Genomic DNA, 14,015 nt, shown 5'->3' with positions numbered 1-14,015 from the left:
CTCTGCCTTCTTTGACTCTTCCTCCTTTATAGAAGAAATGGAGATGTCCTTATATAGATAGTGGTGATGATGCTGAATACATAAATACATGACTATACAGGCAACCAACGATTGTTTACTTAAGATGGAATGTGTGGTGTGTGAACAAAACCATCTTAAAAGAAAGGGGTTGATGAAGAAACCTTGAGGGCACTACATTGAGTGAAATAAGACAGACACATAAAGACAAATATTGCAGAGTCTCACTGATATGAACTAATTATAATATGTAAACTCATAGACATGAAATATAAGTTACCAGGATAGAATGAGGCTAAAGAATGGGGAGTAGTTGCTTATTATGAGCAGAAATGTTCAACTAGGGTAAACTTAAATATTTGGAAATGGACAGGGATGATAGTAGCATGTTGTGAGAATAACTAACAGTGCTGAAAGGTGTGTGAAGGTGGTGGAAAGCATGAGCTCAGAGTCATGTATGTCACCAGAAGGAAAGTTGGAGGTTAAAAGATGGGAATGTATAAAACAGTGTATCTTGTAGTGGACAATGTCCATGATTAACTATACAAATGTTAGAAATCTCTCTCATGCACTAGAACAAATGTATGACACTATAACTAGAAGTTAATAATAGAGAGGCATATAGGAAAAAATATATACCTATTTCAAACTATATACTACAGGTAGTAGTATTTTAACCTTCTTTCATCAACAGTAGCAAATGTACTATACCAACACTATGAATCAATAATGGAAGGGGTGGTGGTTAGGGGTATGGGAGGATTGGAGTTTCCTTTTTTTTTTTTTTTTTTTTTTGTCTTTATTTCTTTTCTGGAGTAATGAAAATGCTCTAAAAATTGAAAAAAAAATTAATTGTGGTGATGGATGCACAGCTGTATGATGGTACCATGGGCAATTGATTGTATACTTTGGATCTTTGGATAGTTGTATGGTATGTGAACAATCTAATCTTTGGATTATAGTAAGTTAATCCAAAGGATGCAATTAAGGATAAAAAAATAAAAGAAACATAGAGCAGGTGGAATAAAAAAAGGTGATATATTTAAATCAAGACATAGTAATCATTATATTAAATATAAATGGGCTAAATTTTCCAAATAAATGACAAATATTGCCAAATGATTTAAAAATTCCAACTATGTTCTGTTTACACAAGACACAATTAAAACATGGGACAGAAAGCTTGAATGTAAAAGGATGTAAAATATATATATATCCTGCAAATGATGACCAATATAAAGCTTGTGTAGCTATAACACTATCAGACAAAATAGACTGTAATGCAAAAACTATTATTAGAGATAAATAAAATCACATTGTAATGATAAAATCTTTAGTTTACCTGGAAAATGTAAGAACTTTAAATATGTTTGCATCTAATAACGTTATTTCAAATACATGCAACCAAATATGAGTAGTAGATAAACCCAAATTACATAGTGGGAGTTTACTATTTCTTTCAGGATTGATAGAGTAAGCAGATGAAAACAAACAGTACAAATATAGAAGATTTCAACAACACAATTTAAAAACAATCTAATTGTCAGATACAGTACCAATGCATACAACTGCAGAATACACACTTTTTCCAATCATGTGAAACACTTATGCTAATTGATCATATAGAAGGGCATAATGCAGTCTCAACAAATTTCAAAAGATTGAGATCATACCACACTGTAACCACACTGCAATTATTCCAGAGATCAATAGCAAAAAAAGATATTTAGAATGTTGGCTGATAAGCTAAGTCCTAGTTTGCCAGACTGCTATGACAAAGAGTTTTGGCTTAACAGGAATTTATTATCTCACAATTTTGAGGCCAGACATAGTCCAAAATTAACCCATCTGGAATTCTTGCTTTCTCCGTAAAGACTGAAGCATTCTGTTGCTGGCTGCCTGTAAACCATGAGGTTCCTTTGCTTTTTTCTTTACCTCACATCACATAGTAAATGTCCTCATGGTTAATTTCATGTATCAATTTGGCTAGTGTGCTGGTTAGAAACTGTTATAGACCCCAGAAGAGCCATGATCTTTTTTTTAAATTGTGGAATAGAACATATTTACATAGAAATGGTAACTTTCCAAGTGCAATTTAACAAGTGGTTAGAGAGCAAATTTCAAAGAATATTATGAGTTACAGTTCCACAGTTTCAGTTATTTCCTTATTATGAAATATAACATATGCAAAAAGGTGATAACTTTCAAAGTATGATTTAACAAGTAGTTATATGGGAAATTTCCAAGAATGTTATGAGTTACAGTACCATAGTTTCAGTTCTTTCCTTATTGTGAAATATAAGACATATACAGAAAGGTGATAACTTTCAAATTACAATTTAACAAGTAGCTATATAGTTAATTTCAAACAATGGGATGGGTTACAGAACCATTTCAGTTCTGTCCTTCTAGCTATTCTAATACCCAAACAACTAAGAAAAAGAAAATTATATAGAGATTCAGTATTCATAATCCTTTGTTAAATTCTGTCTTGTCTATTGCTACACCTTCCTCTAGTTTAATCACTTTCTTGATTTTTAGGCAGTGATCACCCTAACTTGTTCATGTGGAAAAGGGGTATTGACATTATGGGAAAAGGGGATATAACTGGTTGATGTTCTTGAGGAGGCTGTTGCCTCTGGGTTTTGGGACTTAGATGGCATAGGAGCTCTCTGGAGGATTGAAGTTTCTGAATAAACTTAGTGAAATTTTTATTGAGTCTCAGGTAGGGACCTGGGCATTCTTTAGGGTTTTCAGGACTACTGTTGACTTGGGCTTATCATACTGTGGCTATTTGGGATATCTAGCTAGAGCTTGCATAGGAGTAACCTCCAAAATAGCCTCTCAACTCTATCTGAAATCTCTTAGCCACTGAAACCTTATTTTCTTAGTTTTTTTTTTCCCCCTCTTTTGGTCAAAAAGGCATTCTCAATCCCTTGATGCCAGGGCCAGGCTCATTTCCAGAATCTGTGTCCACATCACCAGGGAGACTCACTCACCTGGGAGATTCTATCCCACATTTGGGAAGAGTGATGAATTTATTTGCAGAGTTGGGCTTAGAAAGAGAAAATTCACATTTGTGCAGTGAAAGAGGTTCTCTGGAGGTGACTCCTAGTCATAATTATAGGTGGGCTTAGCCTCCCCTTTACCACCATAAGTTTCACTACAGCAAGCCTCAAGATTGAGGGCTTGGCTTAAAGGAGGGTATTCCTAATTTCACATAGCATATGTTCTGTCCATGATAATCAGTATTTCACATTGTCATCACTTACTTGTTCAATCCTCATCACTCTCCATTTTAAACAATTCTCGTGACCCAAAACACCCCATAGCTCTGTTCAGCCCTTAATTATTTGTCCTTTGTATTTGTGTAGTACTAGTAAGGTATTCCTATTAACTATAGTCCCTAGTATGCTATAGGTAGATTTCCCCATATACCACTCTTTTGTCAACTCTCTGTACCAGTGTCATACCTTAGAAGGATATCATGCAAGCACCTATCTATCCTTGTAATGCTGATTGGTGGGATCATGTCTTTGAACATCCCCTTTCAATCCTGTTTGCCTTCAATACACTCTGATACTTATAATTCCCTTAATGAACCACACCTGACCATTCCCATACCATTAAGTTCACCCTCATCAACATATCTGAACATATTAAGTTATCATTCCCCCTTCACTAGCTTCTGTCTATCTCTAGGTCCCCAATATTCTACATTATAAGGCATTGATTTTACATTGTTCAGGGAGTTCATAGTAGTGGTAACATACAATATCTCTCCCTTTGTTTCTGAGTTATTTCACTCAGCATTATATCTTCACGGTTCATCCACATTGTCATATGTTTCAGGACCTTATTCCTTCTTACTGCTGCATAGTATTCCATCATACGTATATACCACATTTTGTTTATCCACTCATCTGTTGAAGGACGCTTGGATTGTTTCCATCTCTTGGCAATTGTGAACAATGCTGCTATGAACATCGGTGTACAAATGTCTGTTCGTGTCACTGCTTTCAGATCTTCTGGGTATATACTAAGATGTGTAATTGCCAGATCATAGGGTAATTTGATATCTAGTTTTCTGAGAAACCACCAAACTGTCTTCCACAGCAGCTGTACAATTATACATTCCTACCAGCAATGAATAAGAGTTCCAATTTCTCCACATCCTCTCCAGCATTTGTTATTTCCTGTTTGCATAGTGGCAGCCATTTTTATTGGTGTAAGATGGTATCTCATTGTGATTTTGATTTGCATTTCCCTAATAGCTAGTGAAGATGAATATTTTTTCATATGTTTTTAGCCATTTTTTTTGTCCTCTTCAGAAAAATGCCTTCTCATATCTTTTGCCCATTTTATAATTGGGCTGTTTGTTCTATTGTTGTTGAGTTGTAGGATTTTTTATATGTGCAGGATATCCATCTCATCAGATATATGGTTTCCAAATGTTTTCTCCCATTGGGTTGGTTGCCTCTTCACCTTTTTGACAAAGTCTTTTTGGGCACAGAAGCTTTTGATTTTGAGGAGTTCCCGTTTATTTTTTCTTTTGTTGCATGTGCTTTGGGTATTAGGTCTAAGAAGCTACCTCCTATTATTAGTCTTGATGAGGTTTCCCTGTATTATTTTTTAAGAGTGTTATTGTGCTGTCTCTTATATTGAGGTCTTTGGTCCACTTTGAGTTAATTTTTGTATAGGGTGTGAGGTAGAAGTCCTCATTTATTCCTTTGCATATGGATATTCAGTTCTCCCAGCCCCATTTGTTGAATAAACTGTTCTGTCCCAGTTCAGTGAATTTGGGGGCCTTATCAAAAATCAGTCGACCATAGATCTGGGGCTCTATTTCCAAACTCTCAATTTTATTCCATTGATCAATATGTCTATCTTTGTGCCAATACCATGCTGTTTTGACCACTGTGGCTTTATAGTAAGCTTCAAAGTCTGTAAGTGTTAAATCCTCTCACTTCGTTGTTCTTTTTTAGGATGTGTTTGGCAATTCGAGGCCCCTTTCCCTTTCAAATAAATTTGATAACTAGCTTTATCAAGTCTGCAAAATAGGTTGTTGGAATTGCATTGAAACTGTAGACCACTTTGGGTAGAATTGACATCGTTATGATGTTTAGCCTTCCTATCCATGAACACAGAACATCTTTCCATCTCTTTAGGTCCCCTTTGATTTCTTGTAGTAGCAATTTGTAATTTTCTGTGTAGAGGTCTTTTACATCTGTGCTGGTTTGGATGTATTATGTCCCGCAAAACTCCATGTTCTTTGATGCAATCTTGTGGGGCAGATGTGTTAGTGATGATTATGTTGGGATCCTTTGCTTGAGTGTTTCCATGGAGATGTGACTCAATAAACTGTGGATGAGACCTTTGATTGGATAATTTCCAGGGAGGTGTTACCTGACCCAGGGTGGATCTTAATTGGATCACTGGAATTGTATAAAGGAGTTCACAGAGAAAAGGAGTAGAGAGCAACTGATAGTGACATTTTGAAGAGAAGCTGCAGCTAAGAGAGGACAAAACACCCCAAGAGCAACATTTTGGAGAATGCCATTTTGAAATACGACCTGGGAGCAAATGGATGCCAGCCACATGCCTTCCAAACTAACAGAGGTTTCCTGGATGCCATTGGCCTTCCTTCGATGAAGGTACCCTATTGTTGAGGCCTTACCTTGGACACGTATGGCCTTAAGACTATAATTGTGTAGCCAAATAAACCCCGTTTATAAAAGCCAATCCATTTCTGGTATTTTGCATTTCTGGTATTTTGCATAATGGCAGCAATAGCAAACTGGAACAACATCCTTGCTTAAGTTTATTCCTAGATACTTGATTTTTTTAGTTGTTATTGTGAAAGGAATTTATTTATTTATTTTTCCTTCAGTTGGGCCATTACTAGTGTATAGGAACACTACTGACTTATGTGCATTAATCTTGTATCCTGCCACTTTGCTGAATTTATTAGCTCAAGTAGCTTCGTCATTGATTTCTCAGGATTTTCCTAATATAAGATCATATCATCTGCAAATAATGACAGTTTTACTTCTTCCTTTACAATTTGGAAACACCTTTTATTTCTTTGTCTTCACGAATTGCTCTGGCTAGGACTTCTAGCACAATGTTGAATAACAGGGGTGACAGTGGGCATCCTTGTCTCATTCCTGAACTTAGAGGGGAAGGCTTTCAGCCTCTCACCATTGAGTATTATGCTGCCTATAGTTTCTCCTATATGCCCTTTATCATATTGAGGAAGGTTCCTTCAATTCCTACTTTTTGAAGTGTTTTTATTCACAAGGGATGCTAAATTTTGTCAGATGCTTTTTCAGCATCTATTAAATGATCTTTTGATTTATGTGTTGTATTACATTGATTTTCTTATGTTGAACCACCCTTGCATGCCTGGAATAAACCCCACTTGGTTGTGGTGTGTAATTCTTCTAATGTGCCTTTGGATTCAATTTGCAAGTGTGTTGTTGAGAATTTTTGCATCTGTACTCATTAGGGAGATTGGCCTGGAATTCTCCTTTTTTTGTAGTATCTTTATCTGGTTTTGGTATGAGAGTGATATAAGCTTCATAAAATGAATTGGTTAGTATTCCTTTTTCTTCAATATTTTGAAGGAGTTTGAGCAGTAAAGGTGTCAATTCTTCCTGGAAAGTTTGGTAAAATTCCTATGTGAAGCCATCTGGCCCTGGGCTTTTTTATGTAGGTAGATTTTTTATGACTGATTTATCTCTTTGCATGTGAATGGTTGTTGAGGTCTTCTATTTCTTCTTGGGTCAGTCTAGGTTGTTCATGTGTTTCCAGGAAATTGTCCATTTCCTCTAAATTGTCCAGCTCATTGGCATACAGTTGTTCATAGTACACTCTTTTGTTTATTTTTTAATTTCTTTGGGATCCATAGTAATTAATCTGCTCTCATTTCTGATTCTGTTTATTTGGGTCTTCTCTCTTTTTTACTTTGTCAGTCTAGCTAGGGGTCTGTCAATCTTGGTGATCTCAGAGAACCAACTTTTGGTTTTATTTAGTCTCTCTATTGTTACTTTGTTCTCCAACTCTTTCATTTCTGCTTTAATCTTTGTTATTTCTTGTCTTCCACTTGCTTTAGGGTTAGTTTGCTGATCATTCTCTAGCTGCTTCAGTTGTTCAGTTAAATCTTTGGTTTTAGCTCTTTGTTGCATTTTCATGTATGCATTTAGAGCTATAAATTTCCCTCTCAGCATCACCTTAACAGCATCCCATAAGTTTTGACATGTTGTGTTCTTGTTTTCATTTATATCTAGATACTTACCTATTTCTCTTGCAATTTCTTCTTTGACCCACTGGTTGTTTAGGAGTGTGTTGTCTAACCTCCATATATTTGTGAAAGATTTGGTTCTTTGGTGGTTATTAATTTCTAGTTGCATTCCATTATGGTCAAAGAATGTGCTTTGAATAATTTCTATCTTTTTAATATTATTAAGACTTGTTTTTTGCCTCCAGCATATGATCTATCCTGGAGAATGTTCCATGAGCACTAAAGAAGAATGTACATCCTGTTTACTTTGGGATGAAATGATCTATATAGGTCTGTTACACCTAATTCATTTATCATATTGTTTTAAGTTTTTCAATTTCCTTATTGGTCCTCAGTCTAGTTGTTCTATCTATAGAAGAGAGGGGTTTATTGAAGTCTCCCACTATTATTGTAGAAATGTCTCTTGCTCCCTTCAGTTTAGCCAATGTTTGCCTCATGTACTTTGGAGGTCCTTGATTGGGTGCATAGACATTTATGATTGTTAATTCTTCTTGGTGAGTTGTCCCTTTTATTAATATATAGTTTCTTTGTCTCTTATGACTTCTTTGCATTTAAAGTCTATTTTGTCTAATATTAGTATACCTACCCCTGCTTTCTTTTGGTTGCAGCTTGCACATAATATTTTCCCATCCTTCACTTTCAGTCTCTTTGTGTAGCATGGTCTAAGATGAGTCTCTTGTAAACAGCATATTGATGGGTCATACTTTTTAATCCATTCTACTGGTCTCTATCTTTTAATTGGAGAGTTTAATCCATTCACATTCAAAGCTTATTACTGTGAAGGGAGTTCTTGAGCCAGCCATTTTATCCCTTGGCTTTTAGTTGTCAGAACTATTTTTCCCAATCTCCTTTTTTTCCTTTAAGTTACTGTTCCAGTTTGCTAATGCTGCCATTTTGCAAAACACCAGAAATGGATTGGCTTTTATAAAGGGGAGTTATTTTGTTACAAAGTTTCGGTCTTAAGGCCATAAAGTGTCTGAGGTAACACATCAACAAAAGGTACTTTCATTGGAGAAAGGCCATTGTCATCTGGAAAACTTCTATTAGCTAGGAAGGCGTGTGGCTGGCATGTGCTTGCTCCTAGGTTGTGTTACAAATTGGCATTCTCCAAAGTGTTGCTCTTGGGGCATTCTGTCCTCCCTTAGCTGCAGCTTCTCTTCAAAATGTCACTGAGTTGCTCTAGCATCTGGGCTGTGTGGCTCCTTTTAAAGTACTCCAGTGATCCAATTAAGACACACCCTGAATGGGTGGGGCAACATCTCCATGGCAATTATCCAATGAAAGATCTTGCCCACAGTTGATTGAGTCACATCTCCATGGAAACACTGAATCAACAGGTTCCAACCTAATCAACACTAGTATGTCTGCCCCCACAAGATTGCATCAAAAAACATGGTGTTTTGGGGGACAATAATACATCCAAACTGGCACAGTTACCCTTACTAATACTCTTCAGTTCTGTCCTGTTCTCTAGACCTCTCTCTCCTTTCTTTTTTTCTCAGCTGGTAGAGGTCCCTTTAGTATTTCTTGTAGGTCAGGTCCCTTGTTAACAAATTCTCTCAGCTTTTGTTTGCTTTTAATTTTGAAGGGCAGCTTTGCTGGACAAAGAATTCTTGGCTGGCAATGTTTTTCTTTCAGAATCTTAAATATGTCATACCACTGCCTTCTCGCCTCCTTGGTGTACACTGGGTTGCCAGAATTTAGTCTCATGTTGTTTCCCTTTACATGGTAAATTGCTTCTCTCTTGCTGCTTTCAGAACTTTCTCCTCTTCAGCATTTGACAATCTGATTAGTATATGTCTTGGAATGGGTTTACTTGGATTTATTCTATTTGGAGTTCACTGGGCATCTTTGATTTGCATATATATGTCATTTAGAAGGGTTGGGAGGTTTTCCCCAACTGTGTCTTGAGATACTCTTCCTAGCACTTTACTCTCCTCTTCTCTTTCTGGGACACCAGTGATTCTTATATTTGTGTGCTTCATGTTGTCCATCATTTCCTTAGGATCTATTTCAAATTTTTCAATTTTTTTCACCATTTGTTCTTTTGTGTGTTTGCATTCAATTGTATTGTCCTCTAGTTCACTTATCCTTTCTTCTTCCTATTCATATCTGCTGTTGTATGTCTCTAGTATGTTTTTAATCTGATCATCAGTACCTTTTATATCCATAAGATCTGCTATTTTTTATTTACTCTAGCAAATTCTTCTTTATGCTCTTCTAGAGATTTCTTGATGTGCTTTATGTCTTTATACATCTCCTTGAAGTTGTTTTGGTGATTTGTGCACTTTCTCTATCCTAACAGCAGATGGTGCTCTTGAGCCACCTCTTACTCTCAAGCCAGCTTTCCCCCAACTTCTCCTGTGCATTGTGAAGGGTCCAAACTGGATGGGAATCCAATCAGTGCACCTTTTCTCCATGTCCATTGGGGACTGCCTGCCTTGGGTGCGCGATGTGGGCCCTGTGAAGTTCAGCAGAAAATCCACTCAAGGGCACCCTCAAACATCCTCCACTCCCTGCCTGACATGAGTCCATGAGCCTCTCAGGTGTGGGAGAACTCCTGGTGCTTCCATATGGCACCCTCTCTTATCTCTGCTTCTTGCCCGTGCACCTCCTAGACTTCTGTGGTGGGAGACTAAATGTAGTCAGTACTTGTCCTCTGCCTCCCAGTTTCCCTCACAGGAGCTCCCAGCCATGTGGCTGTGGAGGATTATCTCCCAGTTAACTGTTAAGGTGGGTGAATGGGAGTAGAGAGCTGCTGCTCACTCCCTTGCCTGGCAGCTGTGTCACTGCTATCGGCCCCAGGGGCAGTCCCAGCTGAATAAACTCACCCCATCCCTTGAGGTGCAGTCTCTCTGCCTTTCCAACCACATCCCCACTACATACTATAGGAGTTCCTCTGTGGCAACTCACACCCTGAAACCGCGGTCCTGGGTGTCCTCTGACCCACTCTATTTTCCTTCATGGAGGAGAAGCCCGCTCTGCCTCACCCACTTCACCATCTTCCTGCCATGGTTAAAAAGTTGTGTGTGTCTCACATCCTGCAAGGTTCTGGAGATATGGCTTCTGTCATTGAGAAGCTCACAGTCTATCTTCATCTTGGTTGCTGTGGGGCTCCCTGCAGCTGGCCAAGCCATTATCTTTTAATTCAATCATTTTGGGTGGAACCTTTTGATTGAATGTTTCCATGGAGATATGACCCACCCAAATGTAGGTGAGACCTTTTGATTAGATCATTTCCATGGAGGCGTGACTCCCACCCACTCTGGATGGGTCTTAATTAGATCACTGGAGTCCTTTAAGAGAGCTCACAGAGAGAAGGTGCTCAGAGAAGCTTAGAGACACATTTTGGAGAGAAGCTAAGAATGTAATCCAGATTTTGCCCCCAGGAAAGCTAAGAATCGACAGATCCAGGCTCTTGGAGATGCAGACAGAAAGACATTTGGAGATGCTAAGCTAAGGGATGAAGCCCAGATTTTGCTTCAAGAAGCTAAGAGAGGACTCCCAGATGCTTAGAGAGAAACACCCCAGGAGAACCAAGCAGAGACCTGAGAGAAGCTAAGAGAGACAGAAGCCCAGAGACATTTTGGAGAAAGCCATCTTGAGACACAACCCAGGAACAGGACTAGCAGACACCAGCCATGGGCCTTCTCAGCTGACAGAGATGTTCCAGACACCATTGGCCTTCCTTCAGTGATGGTATCCACTTGTTGATATCTTAGTTTAGACCCCTTTATGGCCTTTGGACCACAAATTTGTAGCCTAATAAACCCCATTTATAAAAGTCAATCCATTTTTGGTATTTTGCATATCGGCAACTTTAGCAAACTGGAACAGCTTGCTTATGGTGTGCAGTTATTCTGTCAAGCAAGCTCTGGCCTGACTGTTACTGTGAGGGTATTGCATAGATTGATTTGCTTCTATGGCTGATTACACCTACAGTCAATAAAGGAGATTGTTCTCAGCAATGAGGGGAATCTTCTCATCCTATCAGTTGGAGACCTTAAAGCCAGAACAAGGATTTCAGAAGTCAGAAAGAAGAATTTCTGTCTCTACTTCAGCCAGCCAGCTTCTTCTGGGGAATTCATCTTCACCCTCATCAGAGTTTCCCATTTGCAGCCTGCCCTATTGAATTCTGACTTGCCAGTCACCACGATCACCTTAGCCAATTACTATAAAAAATTTCTTAGTATTTACATATGTATGTATATATTTATACATACATACATACATACATACATACCTATGTACATGGTCTTTGCAAGAGTTGAAGATCTTGCAAATCTCTAACCAGAGAGCAGTAAATATTCTTTGATCATGCTCCACTCTGGACAATCTCAGTAAGAACAGCATGGCCACCCCCGCCTCCTTGTTCTTGTTTCCTCACCTTCCCCTCCGCACATCCCTCAGTTGTGTCTTCTCCCAGCAGGGGCTCAGTACGCTTGGGGCCTTTTTCTCTAGTCCTATGCAAAATATGCTTATAGACCAAAAAAGCAGACAATATTCTGCATATTACTGACTGCTTCCTGAAACTCCTTTGGCTGGAGCTTTTCAATGTTTAGGTTTTGAATTCTGCTAAATACAAAACTCCCTTGATGGAGTGACCCATTAAACTTGTATCAATCATTTATATCTTAGTGTAAACCAAGAGACTGATCTTTATGTGATGGAAAGAAGGAGATATTTCAAAGCCCTGGAACTCAAAGGTGGGAAGAAAGGAACTTTACTGAAGGATGAGTGGGACATGCCAGATGGCAAGATCAGAGACAGAAACAGCTCACTTACTTTTTAAGTCTCCTTAGTGCCAGGCCTACTAAGTCATTCTTAGAAAGATAATAATAGCCATGTGTCTTTAATGGAGGGGGTCTTTAATAGGAATCTCAGCCTAAGTCCAAAGCTCTGAAACTAGGCCAGTACAGCTTTGAACAGGCACCAGAAGGAAATAAATGGATCGAGAGGCATCAGAGCCTTCCTAGAGCCTTAAAATCACAAATTGGTACTGCAGCATGGTCTGTTGACAGCCTCCTAATGGACACTTAAACCACTTTTACTGCAAAACAAAGATTCTGTCCTTTCCCCTACAGATCAGTGCTTCTTTGAGAGATTGGAGACCTAGAGTTGTTGGAAACTGCTTTATAAATATTGACATCATTGTTATTTTGACCCCAGTAACCCTAAGCTACCAGCAATGGCAGATGAGCAAATGGGTTCATTGTGATTGGCCAGTCTGACAGTTTTTTTCTTTGATTTCAGAAGGCAAATGATTCCTTAGGGAATGAAACTATAGACGAGGGATGTTGCTTTCTTCTTGTGTAGCGGTTTCTCATTTGAGCCCTCTATTTCAAGTCTTACCTGTACGTAGCATAGCCCCTGACATGAAATGTTTCAATAAATCCATTAATGCTTTAAAGTGGCTTCCTTAACACCATTTTTCTGCACATGTTCCGTTAGCTAATTCTATTAGCAAAGGCTGTCGATGGTCTAAGCAAACTGAAGGAGTTCATTTTTTTGGCAAAGATTGCTAATTTGTAACATTGGTGGTTACCGCACCCAAGACTTCCAACTTAATTGGAAACAGTGGAATGTAATTTAGTTGTGGCTGTCTTTCTGTCTGTTAATTTAGCTGATTTGAATTCCATTAAGGTTTTGATGGACACAGTTCCACTCTAATCAGCCAGAACTTCCATTTGGTGGTAGCTGACTAACGGGTCGAAAGTACACGGGGGCTTCACTCATCTGTGCTTCTTACAGCAAATTCTGCAAGGGGCCCAGCCCCAGCTTGGGATACATTTGGCTTCTAGAATCAGCTCTTTGAAACTGCTCGTGTTTATAATCAAAACCAGAATCTGTCCGGTAACCAAACACTAAAACTGCTTGAGTTTTGTATTTTCTAGCTGCGTTTCCAATGACAAAATATCAAAGGTGTTTTGTTTATTGGCTCTTCCCAGGAGATCTGCTGCTCAGATAAGACTAAAACTTCCACAACATGGTTTAAAAAGAGAAACTGGCATCTGAAGAATCTTCTTTTTCTTAAAAAAGGTAAAGCAAATTCTTTCCACTTCATTATTTTATGCTTTTGAAAATCTGATATTTTTGTCTGCTAACTCTTGTGGGCTGACTGGCATTTTCTGGGTTTTCCACAGGACTGTTCAACCTGATCAGGCAGCCCCATGTTCAGAAATATTTACAAGACTGTGTAATGATCCGTCTCACTAAGTCTTTTCCCAGGTTCAGGAATTAGGTACAGCCCTTTTCCGAGAAAACAGACCTGCCCCCAGCTCTCTCTGCTTCAGGCAGATCTAGCAGCTCCCTTTCCCCCTTGCACAGGTAACTCCGTGCCACGCAGCCTCAAAATAAAAGCTTCCTTTACAGGTCATGGTAAAGTATAATTAACTTTAAGTTGCAAATAAAATTTGGCAAGTTTAGCTAAAATGGAGAACTCCATGATTGTATTTCTGGCATCTTCTCCATCCCCATCCCCGCTGCAGCTGAATACCGGTTGTGTTTTCCCTTCACCAGTAAGCACACCCTCCACTGATTGGAAGTTGTCTATAATTTCAGTGGCAGCTTAACTGTTGGCAAAGCTTTAATCAGTCTGGGAAACGGAGTCTTTAGTCAGCACGTTCACTACCGACGTCTGCTGGGAATGTGTGTGACCCCACAGCAACTGATGGATTCCGCCAGCCACCTGGGA

General features: G+C 38.7%; 1 long non-coding RNA gene across 1 annotated transcript in view; it reads left to right on the top strand.

The window, feature by feature from the left end:
• LOC119512940 overlaps positions 1 to 13,662 on the top strand; it is a 44,510-nt gene extending 30,848 nt beyond the window's left edge. Inside the window, exons 2-3 of the long non-coding RNA XR_005212488.1 lie at positions 13,270 to 13,360; positions 13,465 to 13,662. This is a non-coding gene — a long non-coding RNA (uncharacterized LOC119512940). The remainder of the gene's footprint in view (positions 1 to 13,269; positions 13,361 to 13,464) is intronic.
• Positions 13,663 to 14,015: the final 353 nt, after the last annotated feature.

The sequence above is a fragment of the Choloepus didactylus genome, chromosome 17 (genome assembly GCF_015220235.1).
Source record: "Choloepus didactylus isolate mChoDid1 chromosome 17, mChoDid1.pri, whole genome shotgun sequence".
NCBI lineage: Eukaryota > Metazoa > Chordata > Mammalia > Pilosa > Megalonychidae > Choloepus > Choloepus didactylus.
The sequence above is the reverse complement of the archived record's forward strand: the minus strand, read 5'-3'. Positions and strand labels throughout refer to the sequence as shown.